Source organism: Armigeres subalbatus, chromosome 2 (assembly GCF_024139115.2).
Source record: "Armigeres subalbatus isolate Guangzhou_Male chromosome 2, GZ_Asu_2, whole genome shotgun sequence".
In the NCBI taxonomy this organism is placed as follows: domain Eukaryota; kingdom Metazoa; phylum Arthropoda; class Insecta; order Diptera; family Culicidae; genus Armigeres; species Armigeres subalbatus.
Window position 1 is genome coordinate 98,639,049 of NC_085140.1, and position 16,930 is coordinate 98,655,978.

General features: G+C 40.2%; 1 protein-coding gene across 3 annotated transcripts in view; it reads left to right on the forward strand.

The window, feature by feature from the left end:
• Positions 1–1,191: 1,191 nt before the first annotated feature.
• LOC134210314 (sphingosine kinase 2-like) overlaps positions 1,192–16,930 on the forward strand; it is a 91,124-nt gene continuing 75,385 nt past the window's right edge. Inside the window, exon 1 of one of the 3 annotated variants that reach the window (XM_062686363.1) lies at positions 1,192–1,532. The gene's annotated coding sequence lies outside the window, so the exon portion shown is untranslated. The remainder of the gene's footprint in view (positions 1,533–16,930) is intronic. The other 2 variants (XM_062686361.1, XM_062686362.1) reach the window with 2 other exon arrangements.

The following is a 16,930-nucleotide window of genomic DNA, read 5'->3' on the forward strand; positions in this document are numbered from 1 at the left end:
GAGTTGAAAAGGTCTCGAGTAGAGTCGTTAACGGAATTCCTTTCGGTCTGCCTGCTTGCGGGATAGAATTTCAAATGTTCACCATTCATATGGCTTCATGTACGATGTACCTTTTCTTGCTCATAGATTATATTCTCAAACACGGAATTTTCGGTATCCATCCTCTAAACCCAATGAACGGAATAAGGAACAAGTAGATTTAGATGTACCCTTATTCCGGTCAAGATATTTTTCACTTCTCAGCATTTTCTATCGGGAAAATACAGGCAACAATTTGGTAATACGCTATAATGTTACCTGTTTTGTCTTGTTATGCTGCTGTGTTTGAAATCCAGGGCAAATTTCCACTTAAAAATGCTTAAATATTATGAAAGACGTTCTTAGCAAGTGGGCTAATGAAAACAGTCAAAATGGCGCTCGTAGTGACGACCAACAAATTTTGTTTAAATTTTCACTATTAATAGCTAAAAATGACGCTGGTTTTCATTTCATTTCATGCATACATAACCATAGAAAAGTACAAGGATATTTTTCTGTTGTTTTTAGACATAAACTCTTCATTATTTATCATTTTGTCTTTCGTGAACGGAATTAGGCGCTGATTGGAATAAGGGCACAGCACGGTACTTGTAAACGAAGAGTATAATAGGCTGGTTTGATCATTGTAAATTTTTATGCTTGTGATTTGTCGATTTTTTACGGTAGATAATCAACAATACACAAATATTAATGAAATATCAATGAAAACTTGTGTTATTTTTATTCAGCATTGATTATTGAGAAGGCATACAACATTACGCAAAATAATTTTATGATAGGTTGAACAACTGTCTGAATTGGAAACTTCAGTTTGGAATGCATACTTGATAAGAAAATTATTTAAAGCTTTTTAGTGGAATGTCTTTACTTGCCATAACACGAGCTAGTATGTACTATACCAACACCTAATTTTACAGATACGTATTTGGACCTCAACAGTAAGGCTGTCTTCAATGTGTCGTACTTAACTCTTTTTTAGATAAGTGAATACACACTTATTAATCATACTTAATTTTTAATAATAAATTAGATAGATAGAATACTTGGACTCCCCAATAAACGCCTTCCAGCATAGCGTGCTTCGTGTTGTTTACTTCTGATGACTATACGAAGCGAAGCGTCCACCCGCGCATACTCCACACAGCTCCACACTACCCAGCCGTCCGCGTGTTCTTCGCCCTTGGATGTTTTGTGCACAGCGAAGAGATAGAAGTACGTACTCGCTTTTAGCGATTCGCGGTCATCGTGCCTCCTCGACCAGCAGCGGGCGAACATCGGACATCTAGCTAGCAAAGTAACAGCAGAGACAGAACGTATTCTGCGGCCGAACGTGTCGGACGTGCTGAAGTCTGTGTCCGTCGCGATGTGGTGTGTGTAGAAAGGAGTTCTAGTTTCTTTTTTTCCCTAGACTGGAAGTGTGGGATTACAGGAGAAATTTTAATTCGAGGTACATCGATGGGAAGGAGTCTACGGCTGTATCCATAATGTACGTGGTGGGCTAATCATCTGTGAAAAATGCAAGCAATTATCGTGGTTTTGTAATCAAGTGCTATGAAATACGAAAGTGATACCCCCGAGAAGAATCTGTCATTATTGGAAGCATCCTGAAAAAGTGGCAAGGGAAATGATATGAGCGACACCCCCGGGATAGAAAGCGTGTCTATTTCTGTGTATCGGAATGCAGGAATGCTGTTAGAAGAAAATATTAGTACATACTCGAATTTGATACTTGCGAGCCATTGTTTATTCATGAAAGTGTAAAATGGTGCAGCCTGGCGGGACGCAAGCAGAGCGAGGCAATGAGATAGCACCCAAGTAAACTCGCGTCATGTCTGGAATGAAACATGTAGCAAAGTGATGTGCCCGGAAGACAAATGGGAAACATTTTTTTTTCGCGACAGATAGCTATCATTTTTACTATCTGTCTAGTTGGGTCTACAATCTCAGCTACTATAAATCTGGTAGTGAACTACGGCTATTAACAGTTGCTTTTTGTGTTGTCCTTCGAAACTGGATTGGAAGAATACGAATGGAAACGGCTGGAACAGACTGGCTGGAGTCTGGGTGTTTGGGAGATACGATCGTTTATGACAGTGGTTCTTAATTTGGTTGCTCGACTCTAATTACAATTATTTTTGTGCTGAAGATAAATTTATAAATATTCCCATAGACATATTTTAAACAGTAGTTTAATCAACTAGTATTAGGGTGGCCACTTAAATTTCATTTCCCATTTCATTTCAAACAGGGTAAGAGTTTTTGAACTTTTACAAGGAGTTTTATTTTCTGACCAAACCGTAGGTCAGTTTTATATCGCAGCAACTGATGATTTGTAACGAACTTTTGAAATAGATACATTAAATTACAAACAACGTGTTATGCGAAATGCTTTAATCAACATGTACTCTAAAATATGGTAATACCACATTAGCACCTAATTACAATGATTTGATTCTTAGTTGCATCTTTCGCATTTTTGTTGTTGTTGCGAAGTTTCGTAAGTTTCTGACAGAGCCAATGGATATTGCATGCCAATCTGGTTCTTCCTTCTTAGAACATAATGTTCTATGGAAACGTAAAGTATCTTAGGATATAGCCGAAACATGTTGAATGTTTAGCTCTCGGTTTGATCTTATTCAGACTGTTTTTTATTTCAGAATACCTTCCTGAGTATCTGATGCTTTTCAAATTATCGCAATTTATTTGTGAGAAAAGACACATTTCTCTCTTATAAAGTAAATCAAATCAAATGTTTTAAACTTAGAGAACTTAGCAATGAATAAGTAAAGCAGGAACCTCATCATAGTTATTTTTATCGCTTTTCTAAATTCCACAAAATTATAACACAGCTAATTTGAACACATATTTAACTCGAAGACCCAAATCTTCGTTTCAGATAAAAAAATTCATTGTTTTCTAAAATGGATTTCAGTGCATTTCGGGCAATCGAAACGTTCGATTCGTAATTTAATCTATTTTACATTTTAAATTTTTAAAACATTCTTTTTTTAGGTTTTTTTGAACATATTATTGAAAAGATTGAACATTTGCCTTCAATATCTAAAAATTAGAATGTTGTAATTTTCACAGTTTTGGAACCAGCGCCGTCCCGTGTGGTTGGCCGGGTTGGCCCCCGCCAAGGGCGCCTGGCCTTAGGGGGGCGCCAAAATCCAGAATTCCGCTATAGGAAATTATGGCAAATTATTCAAAAATTCACCGGTTCAAAGTGATACAAATTTAACCTTTTTTACGATTCTCTCGGGGACTATGTACATACATAATCAATCATTTGGGGTATTTTCGGAAGGCCATGTTCCGACAATAACTGATACAGGTTGTTGCCGAATGGTATCACTTTGTGTATGGTAGTGGAATGCAGGGAAATAATTTGTCAAGTTAGTGTCTAATCGTAATTTTAAATGGGCAAAGTGGGTGGCAAGTGAATACGGTTATCAAAAATATGTGCTCCAGAGTCTTCGATGAAGAAAGGAATAAAGCGATCAGTAGAGGTACGAGATTCTAAAAACCTTCAGCCAACTCGCATCTTTGAAGTTTATTCCATTCCCCGTGAAACTCGGAATTTGATGGTAAATCAGCCCAAACAGTCAGTCCGATAGTTTGACGTTTGAGAACGCACTATATGGGAATCCAGCTACGTGCGTGTGTGGTGATTGCACCTTTTCGACGACTCTCACCAACTGTAGATGTTATTAACACGAGAACGCCATCTTGCAAATCGGCGTCCTGTTGCTGGTAGTTTTTCGCGTGCCTAAGTGCACCTCCAGAGCGATGAATTACCATTTGGCTGGCCAACGTTTGGTTATTCGTTTCTGGGGTTGACAACTGTTGGCCCCAGTTCTGCGAGACGACTTCCGTGGACCAAAGCTATCCGGTCGGCAGACGACTTCCAATGAGCGGTGCGTAGTGAAAAAGCCGATCGTCCCCGAGCTTGGCAAGACCTGCCAAGTGAGAATCACCGAGGTTGCTAACATTCTGCCCAGAGGTGCCGGGACTTCTTGTATTGCTGAAGGTACTTTCTACGGGCGGTACCACGCAATAAACGCCATTTTGTCATACGGAGTCCTGATAACGACAAGACAGCTATTGTTCGTCCCAGCTTTTCTCACGTATCGTGCCAACTAACGCCGTGTTATCGGCTTCCGTCAACGGATGAAAATTCCGGAATTTACCTCGGCCATAAGATCTTCGAGAAGCAACACCTCGTGAACGCCGGGTCATTCGACGACCATCTGACCAACGACCATCAAGCTACACGTCGCGCCAGTATCTAACGCCATCTGCCACTGCTAACTGACCAAGCCATTGCCACTTTATCTCATCGTCCTCTCAATAAAGTCCTTGGGACCTGGAAGAAAGGAGGCATTTTGCGCCCACCCCGGAAGCTGCCGTTGGTCAGACCAGCAGCTTGGGGTCTAGGCTATTCCCTTTCTGGGACCTCCCGGGGTCATAACATTTCAATATATCAAAACGTCGGCATGGTCCCCTAATTAAGGAATGTCTTTTTCATTATTTACTTGATGGAAAAGAAAGTGGAAGGAAAAGGAAGGAACAGGAAATACAAATGGGAAGGAGCATGAAACAAGCTTCTGGGGAAGGAGCCCCAGATAAGGACTTCAATAAGCCAAAGGCGAAGCGTAAATCAAATACATATAGTTTTTGTTCGCGACTTAAAAATGCAAACCGTTATCTAATAATAGATGTACGGATGTTCTGATAAGAAATTTGTATGAATTTGAGATAAATTCCCTCATTTTATGCCGACAAACTATGCGATCGCACTTGATCCAGTATAATCTTTATAAACTGGTAAAGCTTTTAGCGGAAAAAGTATTTGAAATGATGGTATGCTGAATATGAGAATATGCATCGAGGGATTTCAGTAACGATGGCTAAATCAGATTAGGGAGAGGGAGGGAGATCAGTAACTGACTTTCTTTAAAGTAGAAATTTATTGGTTCATCCAAAACAAACAGTGCCACCGAACTACCGTCAGACCCACTCCAAAACCACATATACCTCGATCTGAATAGTTATTAGTTGGTTATTCTGGCCATCAATCAACCCACTCCGGAATTGGTTTGTTCTTGATACGACTTGGACCAATCGCTATTCTCACAATCAACCAATTCACTCCAAAGTTGAAGTTCATTGAAAGTTCAGCAGTTTTTGCAAACCAAGCCACTCCGAAATTGAAATTTTTAACCGGGCTTGGTAGTCATATGGCTACTGCTTCTGCCTCATACGCAGGAGGTCATAGGTTCAATCCCAGGTCCATTCCATTCTTCTACTTTGTATCTTTCTCAATATTTCTCATGTTCTAGCAATCGCTAGAACTGGAAATGGACTTCCGAACCGTTTCCATTTTCAATGCTATACTCAACTTGATTATTCTAGTAGTAGCTGCTAGAATTGGAAATGAACGAAAAAGTTCGTTTCCTACATCCAATAAGAAATTCTATCAGTTGCTTTCTCCTAATCTGTCACATTGGCAGCTCGTTAACCAAGACGAACCTCTGCCTCTCGAACCTAACCCAAAAATTCCAACAAATTCCGCATGAACTCGTGGCAAGTGCAGAGGTATATTCGGCTTGCAGTGGGCGAATGATTGCATCATCATTTCCTTCCCTTTCCCTACATTGACTTGCATTCTGACGTGGCAGGCGCCAGTGTGACCTAACAAATGAGATCACCAGTACTTGTACATTGAAGATGAGTGCTAGTCCCAAGCAAACATCTGTTGGTTCTCTGTGCAAGAACAGCTGATCTGGTCATAATGGAGTAGCAACTACGGGCAGTCAATCAAGCTCAAGCTCAAGCTCCAAGCCACTCCGAAATTGAAATTTTCGTCATCGAAAGGGCTAATGGCGATTCTGATGGTCATCCACTTCATATAAGGGTTCTTCTTGATGTGACTAGGTTCGATAGCAATCAAAATCGAATAGCAAGCACAAATTGAGAGCTAATTTATTTTCTTAATTCAATCCTTTTTTTGTCGTGAATCCATACACTACTGGATCTATTTTTTTACTTGCGTTAGTGTACTAAATCTTCCAGAACATCTGGTCTTTTAATGACCCTTACACTCTAACTATTGGAACATATGCAGGTTATAGAGGCTTTAGGAATTCATAAAGCATCATTAGACCCTCCTCACAAAAAAAATAAATTTCCCTGCTCATAGCACGTTTTTTTAACATCTGAGTAAGGGGCGCCTAATAAAGGTTTCGCCAAGGGCGCTGGAAGTCCACGCTACGGCTCTGTTTGGAACTTATACCTTATTTTCCGTGTAACAAGTTTAAAGCATATCTGAGAGTATATCTTTCATAATCATAACCTTCTATTTAATAACCTAATTAAATGCGGAAAAATACTAAACTGTAGATATTTCACTCTTTAGACAACGTCACTATCTCTAAAATGACCCATTCTATTAAAATATAAATTATTCAGCATATTCATTTTTTTTTTAATTCTGTGATAAATGCCTTGATAACTAGAGAAATAATGTAAAGTTAAATACATTCCTTCAAAAGAATGAGCATTGAAAAGTAAATCTTTTCCTTATCTCAAGTTTATTAAAAAATTTGAAAATTTTTGAATGTAACTTGAAAATATTTTTTCCCGGTCCATGTCCTGAATTCTCGGTTTTTCCCGCTTTTTTCCCGGTGATCCGTCTTATTCCCGCTTTTCCCGTTTTTCCCGGTCCGGTGGCCACCCTGTAGTTGCAAAAAGATGATTTTTTCAGCACAATTTGTACGTTTATTCAACGAGACCGAGTTGGATAAATATTACGAGTTCTGAAAAAATCGAGTTTTGCAACGAAATTCACATTTTATTCTCAATACAAACATTCTAAAGTAACTTTTTTTTTCATTTTTGTTCAATTTCACGTGTTGTACTACATAAGATGATGGAGGAACCTCCCGAAGTGTCGTTTTGAGAAGTGTCCGGTATTGGGAGATGTCCGGTGCAGGGGGATCTTCCTCCAGTTGATATTCCGGATTTATAGCTAGTGTTTGATTGATAAAATTGCCTTCTTTTCAATACCAATGAATTTAATGCCTCAGTGACCATTATGCAACTCAAATGAGTTGTGCAAAATATATTATAACACTCATTTGAGTACTATAATGAGTACCATCATTAGAACAGTAAATAAATGACTTCATATTGCTCCCTTAGCTTGGGTGAGTGATCAAATGGTGTGTTCTCTGCGACGCGTTATAATTGAAATTGTTTGATGCAGAGACGATGGTATTATATAGAGACACGCGAAGAGAATAAAAACAATTCTGGCCTCACGGCCAGCCGACAAAAAACTCCTGTGCGATTGAGCCTTGATTGATCCATTTATTGCTTCATGATTTGTCGAGATATGGAACATGGAATCTGATTGCTTTCAGCAGCAACATGATTATTTGTCAAGAATGAACTTGTGAAACCATTCTGGACCAGAATAAACCGTATTTCTGAACCGTGAAATTGTTCACCAAAGTTCATCATCAAAATACATGGTCAGTCGTGTTAAAATTGTCAAATATAGTTTGTATGAATCATCAATGATATTTTGTGTATAGGGGAACTGTTCCATTTTCCATCTTACTGAACATCATATTCATCTCATCTTAAAACAGAGAAATACAGCACCTATCTGGTCGCTTCTTTTTGCTAACACGCGTGCTCACTGCTGAAAAAAATCACAAGAATAAGGAACAAACCAAATTCCTTTTCATTGATTTGTTTTTGATGAGATGGAAATAGGAGCTATGGGATGAAATGCCGAACCGTTCCCCTTATTCAAGTAAACATTAGCAACCCTATAACCAGAGACCGGCGGAGTGAAAAACTGTCGAATTGGCAACGTATGAAAATGCATGAATTCGTGAAAATAATACTGGCAGCACTTGAACTTGTTGCTTGCTTCTTATGAATGCAAAAAGTAAACAAGTCGAATTGGAACCGCTTTTGACGGTTCGATTGGAAACAAGATGGCGTCTTCGCCGATCTCTTATTCTAGTATTTCTAGTAAACATCTTCTTCTTCTTCTTCTTACTGGCATTACATCCCCCCACTGGGACAGAGCCGCCTCGCAGCTTACACGGAAGAAATAAACTATCCAATAGTGAGTTTAATTCACCCAACCTCGAACATCCGTACGGGAAGCCAAAATTGAGTAAGTAGGGTCGAAGTAGTTTGCCTTTACTCCCATGTTAAAAAAGTACCCAACGGAAAATTTATTTAACCAAATGTAAGTTTAATTCACTCAATCTCGACCTCAGGTAATAAAACTCAACATTGGCTTCCCATATTGAACTGGTGTCTTTGGATTGTTTGGCTCTTTTGTTTTTGCCAACAAAAGAAAGAGTGGATGAAAGAGAAGAGAAAAAATAACTCAAAAGTAAGTTTAAAAATACTCAATTTTGGGTACTTTTTTTCTTCCGTGTAGTGTTCATTCAGCACTTCCACAGTTATTAACTGCGAGGTTTCTAAGCCAAGTTACCATTTTTGCATTCGCATATATCATGAGGCTAACACGATGATACTTTTATGCCCAGGGAAGTCGAGACAATTTTCAATCCGAAAATTGCCTAGACCGGCACCGGGAATCGAACCCAGCCACCCTCAGCATGGTCTTGCTTTGTAGCCGCGCGTCTTACCGCACGGCTAAGGAGGGCCCCATACAAGTAAACATGAACCGGATAATTATGAAGTCTCTTTTCTGCATTAGAAACATATCTTCTCTTCCAAAACGTCCACATGCCAGATTTGGTTTCATTTGCTTGATTAATTCTCTAGTTTTGATGAAATTGGTGTTTTATTTGTATGCCCCCCTTCCCAAATAGGGGAGGGATCTCGAACCATCTTAAGAACCTTCCCCGGCCCCAAAAACCTCTGCATACACATTTTAACGCCGATCGGTTCAGTAGTTTTCGAGTCTATAAGGGTAAGACAGACAGAAATTCATTTTTATGTATGGAGATTAAAGCTCTATTAACTGCTGCATAAAAGTCTTCTCCATTCAGCTCGGTCCATGGCTACACGTCGCCAACCACGCAGTCTGCGGAGGGTCCGCAAATCGTCCTCCACCTGATCGATCCACCTTGCCCGCTGTGCACCTCGCCTTCTTGTTCCCGTCGGATCGTTGTCGATAACCATTTTCACCGGAATACTGTCCGACATTCTGGCTACGTACCCGGCCCACCGCAGTCGCCCGATTTTCGCGATGTGAACGATGGATAGCTTTCCCAACAGCTCTTGCAACTCGTGGTTCATTCGCCTCCTCCACGTACCGTCCGCCATCTGCACCCTACCATAGATGGTACGCAGCAATTTCCTTTCGAAAATTCCAGGTACGCGTTGGTCCTCCACGAGCATTGTCCGTAGAGGACTACCGGTCTAATGAGCGTTTTGTAGATTTTCAGTTTGGTACGGCGGCGAACTATGTTCGAGGAGCGTCTTGCGGAGTCCAAAGTACGTACGTTCTCCGGCCACTATGCGTCTCCGAATTTCTCTGCTGGTATCACTTTCGGCAGTCACCAGTGAGCCCAAGTACACAAATTCTTCTACCACCTCGATTTCGTCACCACCGATGCAAACTCGAGGTGGGTGGCTCACATTGTCTTCTCTTGAACCTCTTTCTATCATGTACTTCGTCTTCGACGTGTTGATGACTAGTTCGATCCGCTTAGCTTCCCTCTTCAGTCTGATGTAGGCTTCCTCCATCTTCTCAAAGTTACGTGCCATATAATGTCTATGTCGTCGGTGAAGCCAAATAGCTGGACAGACTTATTGAAAATTGTACCACTCGTGTTAATCCCTGCTCTTCGTATTACTCCTTTCAAAGCGATGTTGAAAAGCAGACACGAAAGACCATCACCTTGCCGTAACCCTCTGCGCGTTTCGAAGGGTCTCGAGAATGCCCCTGAAACTCGAACTACGCACATCACCCGATCCATCGTCGCTTTGATCAACCGTGTCAGTTTATCCGGAAATCCGTGTTCGTGCATTAGCTGCTATAGCTGGTCCCGATCGATTGTATCATATGCGGCTTTGAAGTAGATGAATGGATGATGTGTACTTAACGAATGGCGAACACCTGGTCCGTGGTGGAGCGTTCGCCCATAAAATCCGCCTGGTACATAAAATTTGGGAGAGTATCTTGTAGGCGGCGTTCAGCAATGTGATTGCGCGGTAGTTGCTACAATCCAGCTTATCGCCCTTCTTGTAGATGGTACACACGACACCTTCCATCCACTCCTGCGGCAAAACTTCCTCCTTCCAAATCACCCAGCGCAGCGCTCTAGCCAGTGCCTCACCACCGTGTTTGTGTTTAAATAGCTTTCCTGGTAGTTGGTCAACCGCAGGGGCTTTGTTGTTCTTCAGCCGGCCAATCTTTTCCTGGATTTCCTGGCGGATAATAAGAGCGGACGTTCGTGATGTCGGAGAAGAATTTACCGTCGATTTGGTTTAGCGTTTCTTGGTTAGATGATCTCAATGTGGCCTTGTGAATATTTTTGCGGCAAAAGAAGGTGCTTCGGACTACCATTCCGCGGGAGGATGCGAAGTTCATGCATCGTTGGACGTTATCATTCGATACGGTATGCAGACTATCCGGTCCTTTGACCGGTCTATACATTTCCACCCTTTCTACCTGTACGTTCATGTCACCGATGACGATTTTGACGTCCCGCAGTGGGCATCCATCGTATGTCTGCTCCAGCTGTGCGTAGAACGCTTCTTTCTCCTCGTCGGGTCTCCCTTTGTGTGGGCAGAGCACGTTGATGATGCTATAGTTGAAGAAACGGCCTTTTATCCTCAGCTTTGATATCCTTGCGTTGATTGGCTATCAGCTTAATCACTTCCGCCGGAAAACCATGTCCAGTAAGGTGGATCATAAAAAAATCAATTTTTGCCGCCCTCATATCACAGAGAACAGACGTTCATCTTCATTCGCGTGCTTGTGTAAAAGTTTGTACTGGTCATTTTGGAGTATGTCGTTATGCCCCCGTTAAGCGGTGCTAGTGTGCTGATAAATATGGTGAAAATTTGCCGTGTTTTGCTTTTCAGCGCTAGTGTTCATTCCGAATTGCTCTTAGGCTCGCTCCTAGGTGGCAGCACTGCATTATTTATGTAATGTATGCCAACGCCATCACTTAGTGAGATTGAGTTTTTATGTCGGGCAGCCTGCGTTGGCGGCGCTGAGGTGTGATTTAAATCTTTACACACGTTTTTAACGAAATTTTGTTCGAGCATCCATGTCTGTTCTTTGTGCTCATATTCCGTTCTATTTGGACCAAATTTCAGCCAAATCGGTCAGCGTATGAGCGGTGCTAAAGTTATTGGCGGCTTTCAGTATAACATTCTGTATTTACTGAATGAGTATCATAGTTCATCATCGTAAAGGGTGCCACCTAGCTTTAAATAACAATTTTCGACGTTTCTTCATATATATATTTTCCTTATAAACTTCCATTGAGTTTAGAGCCGCCCAAACGTTGTTGAACACTAAAAAATCGATTTAAAAAATTTTAGGTCGATTGTTTCATTTTAAAGAGTATTCCAAATCAGCCAAGTAATTTAATATTAAACGGCTTTGAACGTGGGCTTGGTTCTCGATAAGAAAATCATCTTGAAAAAAAAATACAAGTTCGCGAATTGGAAACACTTACTGTGATTAGAAAAGTCTACAAGGGTCTTAGGTGAAACAGTTGAAAATCCATGATTAAATGCCAAAACAAAGAAAAAAAGCAGCATTTTTGTCTTGTTTCAGCACAGGCTTCATCAATAGAAGCTCTACCTCAAGAACGGCTTTTTAATCGTTTTCACCGTCCAACCATGTTCATTCAGTTCAACAATTTGACGCCACAATACACGGTTCGAGGCCGCATCTCTCCATCCCCGAATGCGTCCCACGCTCGCCAAGACGTTCCGTACCTGTTATGTTATGTCAGCCCACATAGCTCGCATAGCACCTAGCAAGATATTTCCTTGTGGGCTTCGTGGCCGTGCGGTTAGCGACGTCAATCGTCTAGACGCATGTGCTGTGGAGTGTGGGTTCGATTCCCGCCTCGGTAAGGAGAAAACTTTTTCCCTAAAGCGAAAAGTTCTAGATGTTAAGTGTTTAGTCTATGCGACCTCTTTTATAACCCGTAATGCTGGATAGGCACCTTTACGTGGTGTGTTACGGGGTAAGATCTACCACGGTTACATTGCCAGCTACAGGCAAATCCTGACCCAACGATTACCTTCCTCATTATCCAACTCCGTGGTACTTATGAGGGTGTCGCTAAGTCGGTGGCCTCTTATTAAGTAAGTACTACATCAACACTTCCATCCTCTCCCTAGTTACGGTGAAGATGGGCTTGGCCAGGAGTAGTAATCCTCATGCTTTTGTTATTTTTGTTTAGGACTGGAATCAAGGACCTCTCCTCTTCTTGATTTCTGATAGCAATCTAGATAAGGATCTCAAAAGTAAAACATGAGTATCACTAGTGTCCAATCTATGAATTACACCGTAACAATGCGAATGTGAATGCGATGCGAATTAAGTGTTCAGTCTATGCGACCTCTGGTCGAAGACGGTGATTCTGTCTTTAAACTGTCTTTCAACATACCCTGCCCATCGTACCCTTCCGGCTTTAGCCACCTTTTGGATGCTGAGTTCTATCGGTCTTATGAGCGTTTTGTACATGACACGTTTGGACACGTCTTTTTTGACCGCAGTTTCTTCTTGAGCCCGTAGCAGGCCCGACTTCCACAGATGATGCGTCTTTGTATTTCACGACTAACATTATTATCAGCCGTTAGCAAGGATCCAAGGTAGACGAATTCCTCGACCACCTTGAAAGTTTCTCCGTCCACGAAAGGCCATCACCTTGTCCTCGGCGCGATTCGAACAAACTGGAGTGTTCGCCCGTAAACTTCACACAGTTGTGCACACCATTCACCGTTGTTGCTTCGATCAGTCTGGTAAGCTTCCTCCAGGGATGGGAAAAATCAAATTTAAAAAAAATCGAGTATGTATGATCAAAACTCATCCGCGATCTTACTTTTAATTTATCAAGTGATGAAAACTCGTCAGCGATTAAGAATCTTTTGGAAATCATATCTTCATTTGAAGCATTTACCGTTACATTTTGAACTCTTTTTCCTTACTATCATGAAATCATAACGCCAAAAAACAGATATAACGAGACTGTTGACAATTAGCTCATATTAGTAAAGATTTATGTTTGAATGAAAATTCTGTGTTTATTATCGTTTGAGTACAAAATTTGAGAAGTTGTCGCCGGTGACAAATCGCCTACTGTTTTCACGTGAAAAGTTTTCACATAGAAATTAAAATCATTATAGTCTGTTAATGATTCAGCACAACACTGGCTTCCTCCCAGGGAGGCTGTTATCATCCATAATGTATCGTCCTACATGTGTTTGGGCTCTAATAACATCCGGCCGTGCTTGAGTTTGCATAAACTTTATATATTTAGTTTACAAAAAAAACCCTAGAAAATGGAAATAAAAATCCCAAATAATAAATAACTCCAATAATTTTGTGTAGGTCCATTCACTACAGTCACATTTTTGTGACACTGGCAGCTGACTTCGAAACTTGAAAACATTTGAGAAAAAAATTATGGATTCTGTGTCAAAAGAATAATGTCAACACTGAGGATACTGGTCGTAAGACTATCATACGATTCTCTTTTGAAATTTCGCCACAAGAAAATGTATTGATTTTCATACGATTCACTAATGAAATGCATTTCATACGACAATCTTATGAAAAAATTTAAGTTCGTTTAAAAAAAATGTAACCTGGTTTCGAACCATGGACGTCGTGATTAGGATGCGTGTGATCACACCACACGTCCACCGACGCTTCGAGGAATTGTCTTGTTGGAAATCCAATAAAAAGATAGATTTGACCGAAATAAGATCTTAAGATTTTCATAGTTCAATTCTTATGAAACATTCTCATAAGTTTTGTCGTATGAAAATCTTACGACCAGTATCCTCAGTGAAGGATTAGGCGCAGATTCTTCGTATATTATTCATCTAGCCATGCTTATTATCCGTTTCCGCTCTGATTCTGATAGATGTCTGACTGAGCTTGCCTGAGCTTAATAATTTTACAAAACGATATATGTACTACGGTTTAGGTAAAGTTAAGCCCATGTTTAACTCAAACATGGTTCTACTGATATGATTGAGAACTGCTGATGTATAGATTTGTCACAAATTGCAAATGAAAACGTAACACGATAGTTGGAATTGTTTCAGTGATAAATGCGATAAAGTGCGATTAACGCTGAGAGTTCTATGGAAATCATTATTACAATTGTAGAAAATTGACTTTCAATGTGACTAAGCGACGGCGGCGACGACGCTGCAATCAACATCGTTTTCTGTGTTTTCCCCATTCGATGCCGTTGTTTATGTAATACGCCACACGGAAGGCTAAGAATACCCATTAATGGGTATTCTGGTACCCATTTTGAAGAAAAGCGGCATAACTCATTTAATGAGTATATCGCGTTTACTCATTAATGAGTACTTCCAACAAACTTCATTTAATGGGTATTTTGAACTCTTGGTATTTTTGTAGAAAATGGGTAAAAAATCCACATTTACATAAACAAAAAAATTGAGGTTAGAGCGTGGAAATCAAAAACAATTCAAAACAACCCCAAATTATGTTTTTTCTAAAAATGAAGAACTATATTTATTTATCTATTCAAATCATAATTATAAATTAAACATTTTAACATTTTATGTTGTTAATTATTTTCGCACGGTTTGCTTTCGGGATGTGACGGATCACCTCGAAACGAGCATCCTCGCGTGAAATCCCGAATCCCGTCCAAGCTGCTAAAGTTTACGTTACCGGATTTATCCATTTTTAAAATCAGAGAAAGTGCTGTTATCACACCGATTTCCCCTCGGATTTTCCACTCTTTTATGTTATTCACCCAGCAGATCTCGTGATGAAGGAACAGCAGCAGCGGGAGGCTTTGGAATCTGAAAAAATCAGAATCGTGGTCACAATCAACCGGGAAAAAAAATGTTCTTTTGACTTACCTTATCTTCTGTGAATATGGAGCACCTCATGAAACACTTAATTGCCATCCTCCAAACAAATTTTCAAATTCAGAAAGGCAGGCAGACGTCTTTTTCTTCAGCTGTACAACTTGTAAAATTGAAAAGCAAAAATGTCGACTTCACATTCCAAATATTGCTGTGCGTACCATTTACCCATTTTTAATTCTAACAATCGATCTTGTTAATGGAAGAAAAATACCCATTTTATGCTTTTGAAAAAATACCCATTTTTTGACATCTCAGAACAATTTCAAAAAATGGGTGAATCAACCCCATATAATGGGTACTTTCAAGCTTCCGTGCAGACACGTATAGGCCTACTATATAGCGCTAGGTTTGGCCCGGGTACGACTTGGCCGGCGGTGTTTACTTCCTGCTCTTTTCTCAATCGGGCTGCGCTAACTCGTGTTGTGTGTTCCATTGGTTAGTTGGAGAAGCAGGTTGCAATCTCTGATTGTGGAGCGCAAATATTTTAGGTTTTGGTTTCCACTTGGAAGCGATTAGATTAGATTGGATACTTTGCTCATGTTTTTGCAACTCTTGGTATCACATTCAGACGCATATGTTATCTATTATGCGTAGCTTGAAGATGTTGGATTGACCCCTTTGAAGAGCTCATCTATGCTATTTATGCAATGGAAAATTTAATTTGCTAATTTTATACAACAAACTTAGTTTTTATGTTAGTCTATAAATTAAGTTACATTACTAGGTGCAAACGCGAAAAACCCCTTTTTCAACAAGTGTGACGATCCGTGGGAAGCGTAATTAATGACTATCAGCCGTAGCCAGTTGCGAAAATGAACGTCCGCCGTGTCATCTCCGTCCAACTCTTTGCATGATTGCTTTCTGCGGATCATGCTGAGTTTGATGGTCCGCAAATTACCTTCCACTTGATAGACTAATCTCGTTCGATGCGCGGCCTTTTTGTCGACCTTTTCAGATCTTGATGACTTCCATGGTTTGGTAGGTTGGTCATGGTTGAGTTCTGTTGATCATTGACCCCAATCTTTCGTTGGATACCTTCTGTAGCTTGCATTTCGTCTCGCCGCGTTCGTTGGAAGTGGAATTTCTTCACCTTTTTACTGTGAATACAGAAGTGTCAGCAGTTCAGATAAAGTACGTAAGCGGATTACGCTTCGATCCAGTAGTATTTCATCTTTTACACATTGCATGTCACATATCACTGAAAGCAATCGAAACTGGAGTTGTTCATCAAAAGTCAATAGATGAGTTTTGGCTAATAATGATGGAACGGAATAATATGGAAAAGTGGTGAAAGATGGCCAAATTAAACATGATGGACAACGTTGATTACGACATCAATGAGTATCAAATTCACATTGTTATTTAAGGGACTGATATTTGCGTGAAAAGGTAACAAAACTGTAAACGCATTTTGGCATTCTAAATAATCCTTGAAATATTTATTCGAAGTTGGTGTAGTTGAAATTTTGAAATTTGAAATTTCATTGATGAATTTACGACCGTTGTTTGTGATTTTTTGGGTTTTATGGCGTTATATCGGTCCACGGGTTACTAGGGAGTGAGTGCTAGTAATGGACCCCGTGCGTATAATGGACCCCCTGGATAAAAACCAAAAGGTAACGCTGGAATCTACAATTTCCTGCAAACTTCCATAGGATAAAGTTGCTTCACTTATCAGGGTAGTAGTTCCATACAATTGTTTTGCACTGGGAGACTGAAATTTAGTTATATTAACTAATTTATGAATATTAACGCGCTAGAGGGTCCATTACTAGCACAGAAG